The sequence below is a fragment of the Moschus berezovskii genome, chromosome 8, assembly GCF_049115385.1.
Source record: "Moschus berezovskii isolate FMDL1 chromosome 8, NW_MosBer_1.0, whole genome shotgun sequence".
Lineage (NCBI taxonomy): Eukaryota > Metazoa > Chordata > Mammalia > Artiodactyla > Moschidae > Moschus > Moschus berezovskii.
In genome coordinates, this window is record NC_142467.1 from 64,233,320 (window position 1) to 64,256,261 (window position 22,942).

At 39.3% G+C, this 22,942-nt stretch overlaps 1 pseudogene; it reads right to left on the reverse strand.

Moving 5' to 3' along the window:
- Nucleotides 1-22,942, reverse strand: part of LOC148777080 (RCC1 domain-containing protein 1 pseudogene) — a 177,906-nt pseudogene that overhangs the window by 93,671 nt on the left and 61,293 nt on the right.

Sequence of the window (22,942 nt, forward strand, 5' to 3'; positions counted from 1 at the left end):
TTTCAATTTCTCAACCATCATTTTCAGGTCTCTGAGGGCACTACTTTCTGCTGTTTCTTGCTTAAAGATTTGCTCATCAGAAGCCCTGCTTAATGCTCTGTCTCTTTGCCCTGTACTGCCGAACGCCTTTCTGAGAATGCTATGCTCCAAGAGGACAGAACTCACTTCTGCTTTTATCCCCTCAAAGAACCCCAGCCAGAGAGCAGGTCATTCTGTCTCACAACCAAACCAATCAGATATTCACTGATTTTTCCCTGACCCTGGGTGTGACAGGACTGTCATGTTCTTACTCCCTGACCAGCCCAAGAACCCCAACTATTCAAACAGATGCCACCAACTGCTGGGGACATTTTTGCCATGAAGGCAGCCAACCGTCCAGGCAATGTGCCGCTAAGATCCTGAGTCCTATTGATCCTGAGTGGATGCTGCTGAAACCCCCAAATTTCCTCAGATTCCCTTACTGGTTCCACGGACCCATTCCTCAGCTTCTGTACTGTTTGCTCCTAGTGGCTCATATCTCCTAGGAATCATCATCAGAGAACTAACTATTGGTTACTGATGCTGCTTCACCTGGGTACTGAGAGCCTAAAACCCAAAGATGTCACATATTCCTGGAGTAAACCAATGACTGACTGTTGTAAGAGGATGGAAACCCAGCTCCTTTGAGGACATAAAGACTTTACTATCGCTCTGCAGGGGGATCAGGCAAGGCTCAGGCTTAACCTGAAACTGCCCCCTTGCCAGTGAGGGAAGGAGGACCCAATCAGGGGAAAATTACAGAGCACGTGCACTTTAGATTATATTCTTCACATGACAGAAATCCACCAAAGGGTTTTGAGGAGGGGAGTGGTGGGATTTACGTTTTGGAACAATCATTCAGATAGCTGGATGGAAACTAGTTTGTAGATGGCAACTTGGAAGCATGGGACCCAGCAAGAGACTCTCTGGTGACCAAGCCACCTGTCCTGAGCAAGGACACTTTTTAGCACATGAGAATAGCAGTGACAATCTATAAGAGGCTGAAATGTAAGGAATATTGCTGTTGGGGTGGGTGTCCAATTAAGTTGGCTTGCCAGATAAAATATAGGATTCCCAGGGAAATTTGAATTTCAGATAAACAATAAATAGATTTTTGGTATAAGTATGTCACTAATATTGCATGGAGGAAAATGACATGGGCCATTCTTATATTTTAAAAAATTATCCAATGCTTATCTGAAATTCAAATTTAACTGGGCACCTTGTTGTTATTTTCCATGTCTGGCAACCTACAAGTAAAGGTATCTAAATAAACAGGCCAAGTTAGCTAATAAAAAAATAATTGGAATATACAGAAATCTCTAAAATCTCAGTATTTCTTTATGGTCTGGGTCTATAGGTTAAAGTCAAAATGAAAGCATCATGTCACTGAAGTTAGAAGTAAGTTAAAATTATTCACATGCTATGCTCATGTGCATATATATAATTATTATTTGTTCTACTTCATGGAAAGACTTGGGCAGCCAAATGAAAAAAAAAATTCTTGATGATCCAGATTTTATACCATCCATATATGTTTCTATCCTGACCTTGAAAGTTTTGTCATATTTTCTTTCTCCTACGAAACTGTGCTGGGCTGAAAATGAGGGTAGTCATTTAAAGGCAATGTGTGCAAATGTGAGAATGACCCAGCAGGATAGTGTCTCACACTGTCTTGGCTGGCCAGTGTGCATGGACCTGAGATTGTGCCCAGGAATGCCCCGGGGTCCTGAGAAGATCTGACTCTGCTACAGAGCTCACTAAGCCTCTTACAAAGCAGAGTAGCACCATGGGTTTAGAGCTTGGGTTCCAGAGCCTACTAGACGGCTTTGAATCCCATTTTAGCCATTGAGAATCTATGTGGACATAAGGAAATTAAAGTTAAGTTTTCTCATCTGGGGATAAAAACAGAGCTATAGTATGATGTGGATTGGATGAGTTATTATATGAAAAAACATTTAGTATAGTGCTAGATTCATAGTAAAATCTCAACAATGTTACTTACCATAACTATCTTTAGCCATTAGAGCTTACAATATGATGGGACCTTCCTTGATATAACAGTTTAATTCTAAATGTTGCTATATACGTCTTAGGGGGTGTTTCCCAGAGGCAGATCCAACAACCAGCATTTGTGTAAAACTGATGTATTGGTAAAATATTCTCAGAAAGTGGGGAAGGGAATGTGGAAACTGGGAAGGAAAGAAGTCGGGTTAGGCTATAAATCAAACCAAGTCCCCTAGAGGGTAGTTCTGGCAGTTCCAAAGCAGAGCTCCTAAGATGGGACAGGTCACACCACAGACTTGCCCATCTCAGGTGACAAAGGGGCTGCAGAGCCCAGCTGTTGGCTAAAGAATGCCCCTAGGCATGTGTCCACAGGTCCCTGCCTGTGGGAGTTAGAGCAAGAGGGCAGCCCTTCCACTAAGAGACGCAGGTGCTGGTTATTTGGAGTGCATCAAACAATGGAGTAACATGGAGACATATACACTATGCAAAATAGATAGCTAATGGAAATTTGCTGTATGACTCAGGGAACTCAACCCAGGGCTCTGTAACAACCTAGAGGGGTGGGAGGTAGCAGAGAGGTTCAAGAGGGAAGGAACATATATAAACCTATGGCTGATTCATGTTGATTTTTGGCAGAAACCAACACAATATTGTGAAACAAGTATCCTTACCTTCAATTAAAAATAAATATTATTTTTTTAAAAAAGGTAAAGGCATCTAACGGGATATGGAAGAAGTATTAATAGCCTCCTTCCATTAAGCTTGAGGTAAAAAGCCTATATGGGAGAAGACCAAATATCTGTGGTTCTCGTCCATCTTGCTATGGTAAGCCTACTGAAAAAGGAATGGGGAGGCAGGTATAGATATTTTCTGGGATGCTAAGCAATGGAGAATTGCTTGTAAACTTTGCTTAATAAATGAATGGCCGTTATTAAAATTCAAGTATTAATATAAACATTTTTTGTGTTCATTAACTATGAGTCCAGGATGGTTGACTCACATAAGTTCTTTTTTTTTTTTTACTAACTCAACTATTACATAAATATTACATAGAAAATTATTGTTATTGAGATCCCCTCAAATGATGACTACTTCAAAAGGAGAAAGGTAAACATGTAAATAGAATAATGGCAAAAGGCCATGAACAGGTAGCTTATAAAAACAAAAAGTAAAAATGGACAATAAACATAAAATTACTGCTTAAATTCTTCAGTAACCAAAGAATTTTAACCTATGAGATACTAGTATTTACTTATCAGAACTGATAAGGATTTTTTAAGTAATAATACCTAAAATTATCAAGAATGTAGGGAAATCACTCTTACACAATACTATTATAAGTGTAAGTTGGTGTAACTTTTCTGGAGGACAATTTGACACTATATAACAAAATACATAAAAAACACAGACCCTTTGACAAAGTAATTAAACTTTAAGCAGTTTTTACAAGGAAGAAATCAATATGTATAAAAAATTGTTTCAATAACATTTACTGCAATGCAACTTAGTATATCTAAAAATTGAAAATACTACAAATGTTTACCAATGGATGGTTCAATTCAATGAACAAGTACCATAATTTAATGAACAAAGTACCATAATTAACTATGCAGTCACTTTCAAATGTTGTAAAAATATATTTGTCAACAGAAGATTTTAATCACGTATTATTAAACCAAAGAAAAATATTGTAAGACATGAACAGCATGATCCAATCTAAACAATGAAATAAATCTGAAAAGATATATATCAAAATGTTAATAACAGTTATCTTTGGATATCAAGGATGACTTTTAATTTCTTCTTTCTGCTTATCTGTAGTTTTCTAATTTTTCTACAGTAAACAAGTATTGCTGGAGTAATTAAAACAATGTTATAAAATAACAAGATACTTCCTCTCTGTACTTGGTTTAAAATGAAGAACTCTCAAAGATTGGGCAGCAATACATATTTTTCCATTGTGTTAATTTCCTGTCTGTTAAGTATATACAATGAACAGCCTTCCATGACTCCAACTGGTTGGAGGAGAGCCAAGAGTTATACAGCAAACAAAGAAATGGAAACCATCCATTCAGCCTCAGCAAGAAAACCTAGGCCTCAGAAATGATTGTATCACACTTTACATCTAGAAAACATCTTCAGGATTTACGTGAGATAAAGTAGTACCTGGAAAGCCACCCCTTTCTAGTAGTTGCTGCCCCAACAAATTTAGAACATTATCAGTGACTCCACAGTTTGAAAAACCCAGCAGAAAACCCCGTATGTGGTAGATGCTCAGGAAATATTTGGACTGCAACTTAATGACCTTCATTTTAAGAGTGACAGAATCAGACTTAAAAAGCTAAGATGATAAAATGTTTTGTATAGACCACTGGAAAGCCATAAAGTAGTCACATCAGTAAAGGTTATCTTTTTTCTAAATTCAAAAATAGTGAGACAGTTCTTGTCTGTTGCTTCTGTTGTCCAACTCACTGCTGCTTATTTCAAACAAAAACATCTTAGTGCTTTAGAAAAGCTGTAGGCTGAGAAGCAGAGGAATACAGAAGACCATGAAAGAGAAACAACAGCAAGGCATATCCCAGGGCCACATTTGAAGAGATCTATGTGATCACCTCCCTGCGCAAAGCAGACATCTTCTCATCCCCACCACTGCCCACATGGGAATGGGCAGTGTCCACTGTAAGTGGACGCTTACACGTCTGACAGTCTTCTCTGTCTGTTTCCTTTCTGTTCTTTTTTTTTTAAGGCGCTGCTGCTGCTGCGACCTTCCATCAATGCCCCAGCCAGTCTTTGTAAATTCTGTATCTAGAATGAATTAGAGCTGTATTTTGCCCACTAAGTAGTGAATTTCAAAAACAATTTCATCTCCAGCCTACATATAAATACATGCATTTCTTTGAGGAGTGTTCTGTTTACCCAGCAAGCCAGAATGGAACATGTTTAAAAAAAAAAAAAAAACACACACACACACAAAAAACTGTATTCCTTCAGGGTGGCTTAACTTACAAATCCCATCAGAAAGATATTTCTGCAAATGAGGCATAGCACTGTAACCTCCCCCCACTTTTCCATTCCAATAACCTGCAGGAGTCCATGTTGTCTATATACGGGTGTCTAATAATAAGTTTGGGTGAACTCCGGGAGTTGGTGATGGACAGGGAGGCCTGGTGTGCTGCGATTCATGGGGTTGCAAAGAGTCGGACACGACTGAGTGACTGAACTGAACTGAACTGAATAATAAGTTTTGAGATTTTAGTGATCTATTTTCAGATGGAAAAGCAAACAGATACAGACTGTATGACCACCCATGGTGTACCCCAACTGTGACCCTGTGCCAGAAATCTAGATTGGCAGCTTATGGTGACAACTCGGTACACACTCAGAATTAAATATGAGTGGACAAATGCAGATGACTTGGGAAGGACCAGCAAAACCATTACATGGGAGAGTACTTGGTAGTTCATAAAGACAATTATGGATACTATGTAACACTAGTCATAATGTCATTTGACACCTTGTTCTCCTTTCTCTCCCTCACCTTGGAGAAGGAAATGGCAACCCACTCCAGTAATCTTGCCTGGAGCATGCCATGGACAGAGGAGCCTGGCTGGCTAAAGTCCATGGGGTTGCAAGGAGTCAGGCGTGACTGAGCAACTATCACTCACTCTCCTTGTTCTGCTACTACCTTTCCTTCCCTTCCCTGGTTCAAGATGCCTGGAGTGTTTGAACAGGAATCAGAAGGGCTCAGGTAAAGAAGCCAGAGAAGGCAATGGCAGCCCACTCCAGTACTATTGTCTGGAAAATCTCACGGACAGAGGAGCCTGGTAGGCTGCAGTCCATGGGGTCACGAAGAGTCAGACACTACTGAGCAACTTCACTTTCACTTTTCACTTTCACACATTGGAGAAGGAAATGGCAATCCACTCCAGTGTTCTTGCCTGGAGAATCCCAGGGACGGCGGAGCCTGGCGGGCTGCCGTCTCGGCTCGCACAGAGTTGGACACGACTGAAGCGACTTAGCAGCAGCTGCAGATAAAGAAGTATCTTAGGATGCAAAGGTGCTTTAAAGACAGACACAAACGTTCACTCGCCCCAAGAAATTTCAGTCATGCTTTGCTCCAGTTTACCACTGCCCCTGCCTTTACTTAATGAATAGGGTTGTCTCGAATTCTCCTGTACTCAGGCAATTTTTCTTTAAGGAAGTAGACATATTTGTAAAGTCTGAATATCTGCAATGAATGTTTCACTCTCCGGTTGGATTAGTTTTTCCTGCTTCAATAAGACTATAAGTTAAGGTCTCTCATTCCATAATACATCTTATTAGCATATAAAGCATTATCAAGAATACGCAGGGACTCAGCAAACAGCAACCCCATTAAGTTAAAACAATCTTTCCCTCAATACTGTGCCTTATTTTAAGGTCCCAAAATACTTGTTCCAAAACTATGTGTTTCCTCATAGTTAGGTCCCAGGCATCCCATATTCTCTAGAAGCAAGGCAAAGATTTCTTACTTCCTTCCACCAAAACCTCAGGTACAGCTGCTGCCTGGTCAAGTTTCAACAGTACAGAGAAGTCTGATAAATACAGCTAGCAAAAAGGTGACTCTCTCCCTCACTTCCTTCAGGAAATCCACCACTCTGCCACATGTCACAGGAGTCCCTGCCTCATATATTATTTATTAAATCAGTGTGGATATCCCAGAAACTTCACCTCCCTAGAAGTAAGGAATAGAGCTTCAATGAACAGTAGTGGACCCTTTTAAAAAATATATTTATTTATTTTAATTGGAGGTTAATTACAATAATGTGGTGGGTATTGCCATACATAGACATGAATCAGCCACGGGTGTACATGTGTCCCCCCATCCTGACCCCCCTCCCCATCTCTCCGGGTTGTCCCAGAGCACCAGCTTTGAGTGCCCTGCTTCATGCATCAAACTTGCACTGGTCATCTATGTTCAGTTCAGTGGCTCAGTCGTGTCCAACTCTTTGCTACCCCATGGACTGCAGCACACCAGGCTTCCCTGTCAACATCACCAACTCCCAGAACTTGCTCAAACACATGTCCATCGAGTCGATGATGCCATTCAACCATCTCATCCTCTGTCATCCCCTTCTTCTCCTGCCTTCAATTTTTCCCAGCATCAGGGTATTTTCCAATGAGTCAGTTCTTCACATCAGGTGGCCAGAGTATTGGGGTTTCAGTTTCAGCATCAGTCCTTCCAATGAATATTCAGGAATGATTTCCTTTAGGATTGACTGGTTTGACTCCTTGCAGTCCAAGGGACTCTCAAGAGTCTTCTCCAACACCACAATTCAAAAGCATCAATTCTTTGGTGCTCAGCTTTATTTATGGTCCAACTCTCACATCTATACATGACTATTGGGAAAACCAAAGCTTTGACTAGATAGACCTTTGCCAGCAAAGTAATGTCTCTGCTTAAGCTGTCTAGGTTGGTCATAGCTTTTCTTCCAAGGAGCAAGTGTCTTTTAATTTCATGACTACAATCACCATCTGCAGTGATTTTGGAGCCCCCCCAATAAAGTCTCTCACTGTTTTCATTTTTTCCCCATCTACTTGCCATGAAGTGATGGGACCAGATGCCATGATCTTAGTTTTCTGAATGTTGGGTTTTAAACCAACATTTTCACTTTCCTTTTTGACTTTCAAGAGGCTCTTTAGTTCTTCTTTGCTTTCTGCCATAAGGGTGGTATCATCTACATATCAGGTTATTTATATTTCTCCCAGCAATCTTGATTCCAGCTTGTGCTTCATCCAGCCTAGCATTTCGCATGATGTACTCTGCATATAAGTGAAATAGCAGGGGGACAATATACAGCCATCTATGTTACATGTGGTAATATACATGTTTCAATGCTATTCTCTCAAATCGTCCCACCCCTGCCTTCTCCCACATAGTCCAAAAGTCTGTTCTTTACATCTGTGTCTCTTTTGCTGTCTTGCATAAAGGGTCGTTATTAAATCTGCTAATGATGTAATTAATCCTCTTGCCTGGGAAGAACTCTTATTTTCTACCAGAACTATTTGGCTTAATTAGAATGACTTATATCAGGAAATGTATTTTCAGTGACAGACAGAAATAAATGACACAATTAAAAGACTGAGATTTTGGACTTCCCTGGTGGTCTAGTGGTTAAGAATCTCTCTGCCATTGCAGGGGATATGAGTTTGATCCCTGGACTGGGAAGATCTGACATCCCGAGGGGCAACTAAGCCTGTACTGTAACTACTAAAGCCCACGTGCTTACAGCCTATGCTCCACAGCAATGAGAAGCCCATGTATTGCAATGAGGAGTAGTTCCCACTTGCTGCAACTAGAGAAAGCCTGTGTGTGGCAACAAAGACCCAGCACAATCAAAAGAAAACTCTGAGTTTTTTTTTAAGAAAATAATTCACTCACATATGTCAATGTAGGGGACCACAGAAAAAAGTGATGCGCTACCTAGCAGTCTGTTATGGCTCCTTGCGGCCTTAGTCCTAGTACATTTTGTTAAATTTATATATAAATATTTCTTGTTTCCTGATGCCTTTGTAAATCATAGTATATTTTTTAAATGTTCATTTGTTCATCACACGGAGAAGGCAATGGCAAGCCACTCCAGTACTCTTGCCTAGAAAATCCCATGGATGGAGGAGCCTGGTAGGCTGCAGTCTGTGGGGTCGCTAAGGGTCGGACACGACTGAGCGACTTCACTTTCACTTTTCACGTTCACACATTGGAGAAGGAAAGGCAACGCACTCCAGTGTTCTTGCCTGGAGAATCCCAGGGACGGGGGAGCCTGGTGGGCTTCCGTCTATGGGGTCACACAGAGTCAGACACGACTGAAGTGACCTAGCAGCAGTAGCAGCAGCAGCAGTACACAATTTATTGACCATACAATTTATTTTTGTGTATCAACTTTGTATCCTGTAAACTCCATGCTGTGCTGTGCTCAGTCGTGTGCAACTCCTTGTGATCCCACAGACTGTAGTCTGCCAGACTCTTCTGTCCATGAGATTTCCCAGGGAAGAACACTGGAGTGGGTTGCCAAGCCCTCTTCCACTGGGTCTTCCTGACCCAGGGAACAAATTCACATCTCTTGTGTCTCCTGAATTGACAGGCAGATTCTTCACCACTAGCACCACCTGGGAAGCCCTTGTTCAGTTCAATTCAGTTCAGTCATTCAGTCGTGTCTACCCCATGGTAGTGCAGGATGCCAGGCCTCCCTGTCCATCACGAACTCCCAGAGTTTACTCAAACTCATGTCCATTGAGTCGGTGAAGCCCTTGTAAACTCCATAAATTCACATAGTAGCTCTAAGACATTTTTGGGGGAAGGTGTTATCTACATATATATTTATATCATGTATTAATAAAGACCAGTTTATTTCCTGCTTTCCATTCAAGATGTCTTTTATGTTTCTTGCATTATTGCAGTTGACAAGAACTTCTAGTACAATGTTATACAGAAGGGACAAGAGAAAACATACCTCCCTTTTTCTCTGATAATTAGAGGGAAAATATTTAATCTTTCACCAATAGGTATAATATTATCTGTGGATTCTAGTACTTGCATTTTATCAGATTGAGCAAGTTCTTTTCTATTCCTAGTTTGCTGAGAATTTTTTAATCAGAATTTATTTTGAAATTTATCCAATACTTTTTTTGTATCTGTTTCTGTGATTAGAAACTTTTTCTTCATTTGTCTGTTAATTGATGAATAACTTATTGATTTTTGTTGTTGTTGATTCAGACTTTCATTCCTAGTAAAAAATCATCTGATCTTTGAGTCTTATTTTTTATTCATTCTGAAAACCTCTGTCTTTTAATTGATATTTATATGTCTTACATTTTATATACTTATTGATATAACTGAATTTGTTTTGTTTGTTTTACTCACTAAATTATGTATTACTCTTTGCGACCCCAAGGACTGTAGCCCACCAGGCTCCTCTGTCCATGAAATTTCCCAGGCAAGAATACTACAGTGGGTTGCCATTTAGGTCTACCATTTATAGTTTTCTGTTTGTTCCCCCTTCTTTTGTTTCTATGTTCCACATTTCTTGTCTTCTTTTGGCTTATTTTAATATTTTATTGCATAATTATCTATTAGCTATTTGACTATGTATCGGAATTATTTTTAATTTTAGCAGGGGTTTTTCAGGGATTAAATATAAACAAATTTAACTTTCAAAGTTCTACTTAGGGTTAATATTTTACCAGTTCAAGCAAAATATGGAAGCCTCCTAAACCTTATAGTTTCCTTTATCCTCTTCTTTCATCTTATGGCTATCAGATATATTACATCAAAAAAACCCACTGGACAGTATTACGTTTTCAATTTTCAAATGGCAATGTTAAAGAATTTAGGAGAAGAAAAATGATTTTCATATTTACCATTTCTGTTACTGTTCCTTCATTCTTGGAGTTCTAAGCTTCCTTCTGGGGTCTTTTTCCTTCAGTGCTTCTAGAAGAACAAAGATGTAGGAAACAAATTCTCCCATCTTTCCTCCATCTCATGATGACTTTACTTTGGATTTATTCCTGATGGATATTTTTATTGTTTATAAAATTCTGGGTCTTCGATTGTTTTCTTTCAATATTTTAAAGTTAGTCTGCTGTCTTCTTGCCTCCACGTTTTTTCTCATGCTGCTAAGTCACTTCAGTCGTGTCCGACTCTGTGCGACCCCATAGACAGCAGCCTACCAGGCTCCCCCGTCCCTGGGATTCTCCAGGCAAGAACACTGGAGTGGGTTGCCATTTCCTTCTCCAATGTGTGAAAGTGAAAAGTGAAAGTGAAGTCACTCAGTCACGTCTGACTCATAGCGATCCCATGGATTGCAGCCTACCAGGCTCCTCCATCCATGGGATTTTCTAGGCAAGAGTACTGGAGTGACTTGCCATTGCCTTCTCCGAGAAATCTGCAAATAGCTGTTTTAATTTTGATGGGTTAAAACTGGTCTTTTTGTCTTACATCTACTGTGTGCTTTTGGTATCATATCTAAAATGGCTTTGCCTAACCTAAAGCCTGGAGAAGGAAATGGTAACCCACTCCAGTATTCTTGCCTGGAGAATCCCATGGACGGAGAAGCCTGGTAGGTTATAGTCCACGGGGTCGCAAAGAGTCGGACACGACTGAGCGACGGAACGGAACGGAACCTAAAGCCACAAATACTTACTCTCATATTTCACATTAATCATTTTAGCTCTTAAATAATTTAATTTTATAATCTGTTTTGAGTTTACTTTGTATATGCTGTGAGACAGGGGTCCAACTTTGTACTTCTTCATGAGAATATTCAGCTGTTTAAGCACCATTTGTGAAACAGATTATCCTCTTCCCATTGAAACCTCTTGGTACCCTTGTCAAAAACCAGTTGATCATAACTGTGGGGGGGTCACGACAAACTTAAGAATGACTATCTTTAGGGTTATCTCCATAGGCAGTGAGATTGGCAGTGGCACAGCAACAAGTAGATAACTTTTTTAACTTTAGACTTTTGTATCATTTTTATGCATACAGTGACCTTACGTGACTTTATCATTTAAAATTTTAGTTTTTTTAACACACTACATTTGACCCACATTTTCTGAGGAGTAAAGCCAATTGCTAAATAGGCATCGTACCTCTGAGAGACATCTTTTCTAAAAGGAATTTTCCAGGCTGATTTAAAGGTATTTTAAGATTCATTTTGCATGTTCAAATCTGAAAACCTTTTATACAGCCATGCAACAACCCTTGTGTTTTCACTCTTTGGTCTAAGAACCACACTAAAGACACTAGAGGGACTGGTTGATATTCTGGTGGTAGATAAAAGTATTACTTGAAGAACCTGTTATGGTTCTCTTTGGCAGACCTCTCTGGCCTTTAGGATTTGTGTTGCCTGTTTTTATTTCTGAATTAGAATATTTTGGTTGACGCTTTTTGCTTAAGAATTGCCCAATCTCTCTCTCTCTCCTTTCATTTTACTTAATGAATTTAAAGTGATTTAATTTGTCCAGTGGTTTCCTAAGGAAATCTGGCATAATCAAATTCTTTTAATAATATCCCAGAAAGCTTCTTTTATCACCTAAGTGTAATGATGCCTTTCTTGTATTTATGGGCTGCTGGGAGCATTCAGTTAATTATATATATATATATTTTTTTTTTTTTTTTGAACAGAAGAAAATCAATATGTTTTGCCCAAAACTTTCACTCTTATTTTCTGGGCTCATAACTCTATAACCATTTATTAGTTCTTTCTTTCTTACCAGAGTGGGAGGTATAACGGTAACAATAAAATGAAGGTGATATAGAATAATTGATTTAACACATGTATATTGTTCCCCTAAATCATATCTTGTCCTCTTGGGACCAGTGGTCACTGCAGTTCTTGCTTTCAAGGAACTTAGATCACTGGGAAGACAGACATTAATTATACTATGACATAAGTAAATGTGTTTGCACAAAAGGAGGCGAGGAGTTTGAAGGAAATGAAGAATGCCGCAGAAATCTTTAGGGAAGACTTCCCTGAAGAAATGATGCCTTAGCTGAGAAGACTGATCAGAAGGAGGTGAGAGGATGAAGAAGGATAAAGGTTGTTCCAGAGAAAGAGAAATGCCTGTTCTCGCAAAGGCTCTACAGTAAGGGAGTACATACTGAAAGAACATCTTATGACTAGAACACAGAAAGGGAGGGAGGAGGTGGTATGAAATGAGGCCAAATAAATGAGCAAAGGCCATAAAATTTCCAGTCTTGCAAGATTCAAGTCCAGCTCTGCACTTTCTACCAAAATGACCAGGGCCTAACTAGTAAACCACTATGAAGTTTGCTTTCCTTATCTATAAAACAGGAATAACAATACCTCAGGAATAACAATACCTCAATGATGTTATGAGGAAGTCTAAACGAGATTATTACACAGAAATATACATGAATACTCAATAATTAACAGAATTACTAGAGGTTCTTTGTAACTGGTTTTCCTACTCTTTCTCTCTCCTCTACAATCAATCCTGCAGTCACTGATCCTCTTAAAACATTGCTAATCATATACCCACAGTGCTTAAAAAATAATCATCTTATCTCACTGTTTACAACAGGAATGGCAAATAGGCTTAACCTCAAGAACCATTCCTAAGTAAATTAGAGCATATTTCTGGGCTGAAGTTTCTGGACTCGGCAGTAAATATAACTACAGTTGACTGGTCATCTCTGCGTGGGCGCTGAACTCAACATGCAGCAGCTATGCCTCTCCTCAGAACAGAACCCAAGCACTTCCTTGATCCACCTCTTCTTCATTTTCAGCCTCCTCTCAACCACCTTCTGTCCTCTTTCCCAACTAAAAATGTACCTCAAAAAATGTACAAACTTATCCAAGAACGATGTATCCTAAAATAATGTGTTACTCCTTGCACATACTGTAAGTACCCTTCATTCCATTGCACATTGGTTCACGTTTTCCTTTGCCTGGAATATTCTTTCCAACTCAGGGATCTCTTGCTGCTGCTGCTGCTGCTAAGTCACTTCAGTAGTGTCCGACTCTGTGTGACCCCATAGACGGAAGCCCACCAGGCTCCCCTGTCCCTGGGATTCTCCAGGCAAGAACACTGGAGTGGGTTGCCATTTCCTTCTCCAATATTACCCACAAAATCCTTGAGTATCCTACTTGAGAAGTCTATGTCCCTGTTGTTCTAGATCAGGCCCCTTGAATGTATGCTGTCAGAGAAACACACCCCTTCCCTTCAGAAACTATCTTAGTTTGAAGTCACAGAGGTGGCAATGTGTTTCAGTGATCACCATCACTGTCCTTCACACTCCTATCTCACAAGACGGAACCATGACTGTTTATGCCTTCTCATCCACTTCTGTGTCTCCAGCACTAAGCACCTAGTCTGCCACAGGGGCCCAATGCAATCTTGTTAAATAGATTGATGGCCCCAAGGTACTTCCTTTCTCACATACCCTTTTGAAAATTTCTTGCCAACCAATTCAGTATCAATGTCAAATCTGAGGTGAGAAAGGAAGGAAAAAGACGAGTGAAGTACGTATTTTAAATGCCAAGAATCTCTTCGTGGTTCTCACATTTCAGTGAGTAGTGACTGCTGTATGTGGACCCTCCATGGCCCAAAGTCTTCCACTATCCTTGAAGACAATATCTGTCTAAATTCCCCACATCATCACTGGAATGCATGTGTCGAAATAATCTGGAGATCTAAAGAAAAAATTAAGATGTCTTTCTTTTTATCCTATTAGGCTTGTTTGATGTGCTCATTTGTTATATGAGAAAGACAGAGGTTTTCTCTCATTGTGACTGCTAAAGATCAAAATGAGAATTCTAGTCTGTATCCATTACTAATTCAGGATTTACATTGAGATAATTTTAGGTAGTGTATGGAGTCTATTGGTATCACTAATACCAGAGGTTTGATAAATTAAAATCTAGGAGAGAAAAGATATAGAACATACTCTTCTCGGGAGAATTCTGGTTCAGTCCCTGTGTTTGCCAACTAATAAAAGAATCTGTCTGCCAATGCAGGAGGAGCAAGAGATGCAGTTTCGATCTCTGAGTCGGGAAGATCCCCTGGAGAAGGAAATAGCAACCCACTCCAGTTTCCTACCTGGAAAAGTCCATGGACAGAAAAGCCTGACAGGCTACAGTCCATGGGGTTTCAAAGAGTTGGACACGACTAAGCACACACATGGCATGGCAATGGCAAAATCCCTCTACCAATAAATCTTGGATTTTATTGACAATAGAGTTCTAGTTCTTAGCAGAGAAAAAGCAATTGAAATAATGGTGAGGCTTTACTGGAAAGTGTACGCTGAGAATTTTTCTATTTTATACACTTAGGGTCACCTTGAGAATGACTTCCCCCAGCACTACATTTTGTATTATATGCAGGTTATTTTGAAACTGACAAGGAAATCAGAAAAGTTCCAGTCTAATAACATTTTTGTCTATAGATGAGAAAACCTGGAAGTAGTTAAATCAATATGTGAGACACTGTAAAACAGCATTTTTGAAAGAGTGTTCCTTGGAGCCTAACTTTTGCCAGATGTTAATATTTGTTTTACGAAAGAGGGAGAAAAGAATGTCACTGAATTTGTCTAGGAAATGCTGATTTAAGCGAAGTCCACCCAGTACCTACTACAGGAATTCTCAGAGTCTTTAATTTGTTTGTAGATGGTGAAAAATCTCCAAAAGAGAGAATACCTCAGTGTCACAGTTAAAACCATTTTTTATAACTGTTTCTCAGCACAGTGGTTGTTGAAAAATGTTGGGCAAGAAATGCTGCTCTATCCCAAGTATAAAGGGATTATACCAGGAGAAAGCTGAGGACTGGAAAAGCGAAAGACAGCCAAATTATTTGAGCCTCTGAACTGACTGACTAGCAAAACAAGACAAAAACAAACAGTAAAATCATTGGTTAACCCAGCAGTCTGGGACCAGGAGTCAAATACCTTTCCACGGAGGGACTTGCACCAGTTGCACTTGTTCCCCAAAAAGGACTCAGGATGGAACCCAGAGATTTGTATAATAACAGGACTCCTTAATGTCCCTTCACATGGGATGTAAAATGGAGATCAGGAGCATTTGAGGTAAATTGCATTCTCGACTTAAATCAATTCTGCCTTCGGTTACAATTGGATAATCCTGCCTTCAACTGTTGTCTAATGTATCCGTGGGCTGTTAAACAGCAAGTGCCTTTCATTTCATAGGAAATGGCTTTTAACTGTATAAAGCAATCTTTGTGGAAGTTTGTATTTCTCTTAATGCTTGTGAAGTGCTTTGGGACAGAGGTCAGTATAAAATCTGAATTTATTACTACTATTAGCAACAGTGAAAGTGTTATGAGGCCATTTATTCCGTGATTGATCCTGATAGCTGAAAAAAGCCAATTCTCCGATGTGGAATGAGAACTCAGCCTCAAATTATAAAGATTCATCTTCTCCATGTGCTCTAGCTTCCAGCTGCAGGTATAAAGAGAGGACTGAGGCTTTTGTCAACTGAGCTCTAGAGCTTGGGCTTCATACAGTTGAGAGCCACACCTCCCTAAGTGGGTGAAGCGATGGGATACAGAAATGGAGTCGCAGAACATATCCAAATCCAATGCTCATTCTAAACCATCAGAAGCAGTTTTACTTTGGTACTCAGATTTTTTTTTATCTCCATTTTATTTTATTTGTCTTCACTAGAACGATTTTAGCAAAGTTAGCTATAGGCTTTTACCAGAGTTCAGAGTAGAAAGACAAAATGTTATTCTACTGACTCACTGGAAATTAGATTTTAAAAGTTCTATTCTTCAGATCTTTTGAGTCCAGGCTGGCCATGAACCATGCACCCTGACACTGCCTTTTCTTATGCATTCTTCAGCTAAAATTCTTCCTTTTTCTCCTTGATGAAATGAATAATTTCCATTCAAATATTAGGTTGACCAAAAGTTCCTTTGGCTTTAAAGTGACAATAAAAGACATATTTTTAATCATCTTTCATTTTCACCAGAACTTTATTGAACAAGGTATTCATTTTGTTCCACTATGCTCTGTGATATTTCAGGCAACTTCATAATTTTATCTTCCCCAAATTTATCTTTTTGAGGAAAAAACTGTTCTAGGTGCCTTTTACAGTCTTCCAAGGAATTGAAATTTTTTCCATTAAAAGAATTGTTAAAGACTGAAATACACAGGAATCTGAAGGTGAAATGTATAGTGAACATGGTGGATGAATCAGAACTTCCCAGTCAAGCTGTAACAGTTTTTGCCTGGTCATCAAAGAACATGAAGTCTTGCGTTATCCTCGTGGAAGATTATGTGTTTTCTGTTGACAAATTCTGAGTGTTTTTTGTCAAGTGCTGCTTTTAATTGGTCTAATTGGGAGCAATACTAGTTGGAATTGTTTGGTTTTCCAAAAGGAGCTCATAATAGAGGACTCCCTTTCAATCCCACCATATACACAAAATCAGCTTCTTTGGATGAAGACTGGACTTTGCTGTGGTTGGTGGTAGTTCATTTTGCTTATTCCACGACCTCTTCATTCCTCATTAGTGTACAGTATACACTTTTCATCACCTGATACAATTTGTTTTAAAAGCAGAATGTTTTCATTACATTTCAGTAGAGAATCGCATGCAGAAATAGTCAAGAAGGGTTTTTTCCTCCTAACTTCTGTGGAACCCTAACATCAAAGTGATTAACATAATCAAGCTGGTACAAATAATTTTCAGCACTTGATTTGGATATTTTGAGTATGTCAGCTATCTCCTGCATGGTTTAACATGGATTGTTCTCATTTAATATCTCGATTTGATCATTATCAACTTTAACTGGTCTACTTGACCACTGAGCACTGTCCAGTGGGAAATTTCTAGCACAGAACTTCCCAAACAACTTTCAACAGGTTTGAGCAGTCCCAGCAACATCTCCAGACACTGCACAATTCTTATTTTGTATTTCACTTGCATTTTTACCTTTCTTGGAATAATAAATGATAATATGCCAAAAATGTTGCTTTTTATCTTCCATCTTCAATATGAAAATAGCTACACAAAAATTCACCAATTTCGATGTTTTTTAAAATGCACACCAATATAACAGTTGTCACAATACAATCTAATAAAATTGTTTCAAATGAAGTCAAAGACAACTAATACTACTAGACCTATCTTACTTTTCGGCCAACCCAATATGTGCCATTGAGGAGAAATAAAGAAAGACACGTCTTGCAAAAAGGTTAACTTCTAGGTGCGGTTGATGAAGAATCCACTTGCCAATGCAGGAGACACAAGAAATGTGAGATCGATCCCTGGGTTAGAAGATTCCCTGGAGTAAAAATGGCAAGCTACTCCAGTATTCTTGCCTAGAAAATTCCCTGGGCGGAGGAGCCTGGTGGGCTACAGTCCATGGGGTCACAAAGAGTTGGACATGACTGAGCATGCAGCCAATGTCTTGCATGAAAGTTGACTTCTAGCAGCCTTTAATAACTTATTTTGTTGAGCTTGTTAATTTTGTTGATAGGAATGGAAGTGTCGTTTCAGAATATATTAGCAAACATTTTAATACAAGTGTCAGTCCATGAAGTCTTATAGTTCTTCCCAGGTGTTACAAAGGGTTAAAGACACATGTTTTCCTCATTGCATTAGCTATCTCAACAAAGTCACCATCCCTGACATGGCATTACAGTAAATTATAGGAAGCAGAGTGAGGCTGGAGCTGTTCAGGAAGAGATGTTCTTAATTTGGGAGAAAACAGAACACATTAAAGCACTGCCAAGAAGATCAAGACATATCACACTGATGATGCAGGGAAGAGCAGGAATAATTAACAGCACACGGCTCCTGAGAAGATGGAAGGGAGGGAATGAAGAGTACAAGTGGAGTGGAGAGGAGGAGGGCAAAGAGGCTTGCAGATAAGGAGCCAGGCACTGCTCGACCATGCCTTCTACTTTCTTTTTAAGATAACATCATCTGCTAAGAGTATGAAGGGCACAGCAGGAAATTTAGACATCTTCTACAGATGCAAGAACTGGATGAGCCAAGACAAGTCCACATTAAAGGTCCAGGTGAAGCTGTAACCATGAATTTATAATGGAACTAACTTGCCAGATGGTATGATTTCATGACTTTTCAGATACTAGTCTAGAGAAGACAAGTGGATAGGTTACTGATCTCCAGCAGTATTCAGGATCAGGAATGTTCAGATGAGGAATGTCAACTTGTGGAAGTATGAGAAGTGAACCTAATGAAATGGAAAAGAGGGGAACAATCTCCTTTCTTGACCTTGAGAATCTGTCTCTGACTCCCCTCAGCAAGAGAAGTCTTGGTTCAGGAGTGCCAAAGCCAGAGATCCACAATGAAGAATCCCAGACTCTACTTCCCTCTAGGTGTGGATATGAGAGGGGAAATGCCTATAGCCTAGTAGGAGCTCAAAAAACAGCAACCGAATCAGTAACAAGTCTGTGATATTCTTTTTCAAAAAGCAACAGTAGACACTCAGAATTCTTTACGCTATTTAGTGTGAGCAAGGGACTATTTGTATTAACAGCATTTTACCTTTGCTGTAATACTTCTCAAAGGAATCATGCTTTTCCCCCTTTGCTGATAAAAATAAAAGGAAGGAAGAATAAAAGAACGGAAAGAGGAAAGAATGGAGGGAAGAAAGGAAGGAAGGGTGGGACAGAGGGGAGGTGAGGAGGAAAGAGGAAGGAAAAGTGAGAAGGGGAAGGGAAAGGAGAGAAAAAGAGAAGAAAAACAATTTCTGCATGTTTTGAAATATGACTGAGAAAATGACTAATAAAATGGTTAAATGAATTCTTCAGTAATTCTAAGAACTCAAACTGTCACCAATCATTATGAGTTTGGACTCATGTTCAAGTCCTGTAAAGCTCTTGCTTGGCCTCATTACTTTTCTTTATGTACTCTATTTCTTGACAATATAGCTTTTCCCACATGGTAGCCCGTACTGTGCATTAGTTTTATTTTACGTGAATTTTAAAGATTTAGAGTCACAGGAGTTTGGTGGATAGAGAATGGTCCAAAAATGAAGGTGCATTAGATCATGTAAAGGAAATTCATATTTTATTAATTATGTTTTGATATATTAGCACATGATTTTTTTTTTTTCACTGCCAGAGCAGCTCCTTTGCCCTAGCCCTGTATTAGGTATAGAATATAACAGATAGCCAGACGTTTAAGTACTTAACTATAATTCAGAATGTTGCCATTTTAAAATACAAATGTGAGTATTTTTATTCTCCTGATTAAAAGGGCATTTTGTTTTCTTTAGCATGCCTTCCTTAAGAATTATTTTGAGTTATAGTGATGAACAAATCAAGGAAAGCATTTTAAGAAGACACAGGATGCCTGTTTTAAATGGGTTATAATTGCAGTAAAAAGACTTGGCTCCACTGGATCTGTTTTGCTTTTCCTTCATCATTAGAGCTGAGTCGAGATTCTGACAACATTAAAAAACCTTGAAGGATACATTGATTTTTACTTCTTCAACTCAAATCTAAAGGCAGTTACACAACAGCCATGCATTTATGCACTTGCTATTATATTTTATTGATCTGTGGTTGATTTACAAAGTTGTGTTCCTTTCAGATATACTAATAGTGATTCAGTTTACACACACACACAGAAACACACACACCTGTACATATACAGTTGAATATATACACATACATCTTCTTTTTCATTATAGGTTATTACAAGATATTAAATATAATTCCCTGTGTTACAAGTAGGTCTTTGTTTTCTATCTATTTTATATATAGTGAAGTCACTCAGTCATGTCCAACCCTTTGTGACCCCATGGACTATAGCCTACCACCCTCCTCTGTCCATGGGATTTTCCAGGTAAGTGTACTGGAGTAGGTTGCCATTTCCTTCTCCAGAGGATCTTCCCAACCCAGGGATCGAACCTGGGTCTCCCTCTCTGTTGTAGGCAGACTCTTTACCATTTGAGCCACCAGGAAAGATTATTTTATATATAGTATATGCTAATCCCAAACTCTCAATTTATCCTTCCTTACCCTTTTGCTTTTGGTAACCCTAAGTTTGTTTTCTATGTCTGTGAGTCTACTTCTATTTTGTAAATAAGTTCACTTGTATCACTTTTTCTAGATTCCAAACATAAGTGACATCATATGATAACTGTCTTTGTCTGACTTTACTTAATATGATAATTTCTAGGTCCATCATGTTGCTACAAATGGCATTATTTCATTCTTTTTACAGCTGAGTGAAAAAGCAAAGGAATTCCAGAAAAATATCTACTTCTGCTTCACTGACTATGCTAAAGACTTTGACTGTGTGGATCACAACAAATGGTGGAAAATTCTGAAAGAGATGGGAATACCAGACCACCTGACCTGCCTCCTGAGAAATCTGTATGCAGGTCAAGAAGCAACAGTGAGAACCGGACATGGAACAACTGATTGGTTCAAAACTGGGAAAGGAGTATGAGAAGCCTATATATTATCACCCCATTTATTTAACTGATGTACAGAGTACATCATGTGAAATGCCAGACTGGATGAATCACAAGCTTGAATCAAGATTGCAGAGAGAAATATCAATGACTTCAGATATGCAATTGATACCACTCTAATAAGAGAAAGTGAAGAAGAACTAAAGAGCCTCTTGATGAGTGTGAAAAAGAAGAGTGAAAAAGTTGGCTTAAAAGTCAACATGCAAGAAACTAAGATCATGGCATCCAATCCCATCACTTCATGGCAAACAGATGGGGAAAAAGTAGAAACAGTGACAAGTTTTCTTTTCTTGGGGTCCAAAATCACTGCAGATGGTGATAGTAGCCATGAAATTAAAAGATACTTGCTCCTTGGAAGGAAAGCTATGACAACCCTAGAAAGTGAAAGTTGCTCAGTCGTGTCTGACTCTTTTGTGACCCCATGGACTATATAGTCCTGGAATTCTCCTGGCTAGAATACTGGAGTGGGTAGCCATTCCCTTCTCCAGGGGTTATGAAGATCGAACCCAGGTCTCCTGCACTGCAGGCAGATTCTTTACCAGCTGAAGCACAAGGGAAGTCCAAGCATACTGGAGAGGGTAGCCTATCCCTTCTCCAGCAGATCTTCCTGACCCAGGAATTGAACCAGAGTCTCCTGCATTGCAGGCAGATTCTTTACCAACTGAGCTATCAGGGAAGACCATGACAAACCTCGACAGCATTTTAAAAAGCAGAGATATCTTTGCTGACAAAGGTCTGTTTGGTCAAAGCTATGTTTTTTTCTAGTAGTCATGTACAGATGTGAGAGTTGGACCATAAAGAAGGTTGAATGCTAAAGAACTGATGTACTGGGGTAGACTCTTGAGAGTCCCTTAGATAGCAAGGAGATCAAACCAGTCAATCCTAAAGAAAATCAACCCTGAATATTCATTGGAAGGACTGCTGGAACTCAAGCTCAAGCTTCAATACTTTGGCCACCTGATGTGAAGAACCAACTCATTGGAAAAGATCCTGATACTGGGAAAGATTGAAGGCAAAAGGAGAAGAGGGTGAAAGAGGATAAGAAGGTTAGATAGCATCACCAACTCATCAGATATGACTTTGAGCAAACTTCAGGAGAGAGTGAAAGACAGGGAAGCCTGGTGTGCTGCAATCCATGGTGGTCACAAAAAGTCAGACACAACTTAGTGACTGAACAACAACAAATATTCACTATGGGCTTCCCAGATGGCTCAGTGGTGAAGAATCTGCCTGCCAGTGCAGGAGACACGGGAGATGTGGGTTACATCCTTGCATCAGGAAGATTCCCTGGAGGAGAAAAAGGCAAACCCAGTCCAGTATTCTTGCCTGGAGAATCCAATGAACAGAGCAGTCTGGCGGGCTGCAGTCCATGGAATTGCAAAGAGTTGGATATAATTGAGCAGCTGAGCACAATGGCACAATATTCCATTCCATATATATATATATACACACATATATATGTATGTGTGTGCACATGTGTGTATATATATATGTAATATTTATGGCTGAATAATATTCCAGTAGGGCTTTTCCAGTGGCTCAGTGGTAAAGAATCTGCCTGCCAATGCAGCAGATGAGAGTTTGACCCCCAGGTCAGGAAGATCCCTTGGAGAAGGAAATGGCAACTCACTCCAGTACTGTTGCCTGAGAAATCCCATGGACAGAGGAGCCTGGTGGGCTACAGTTCATGGGGTCATAAGAGTGGGACACAACTTAGCAACTAAACAACAATATTCCATTCCATAAACATATATATATGTAGTCACATATTCTTTATTCATCTCTTGATGGACATTTAGGTTCTTTCTATGTCTTGGTTATTGTTAATATTGCTTCCATGAACACTGGGATTCAAGTATCAAGTTAGAGTTTTCTCCACATATATGCCCAGGAATGGGATTGCTGATCATATGGTAGTTCTATTTTTACTTTTTTAAAGAACCTTCA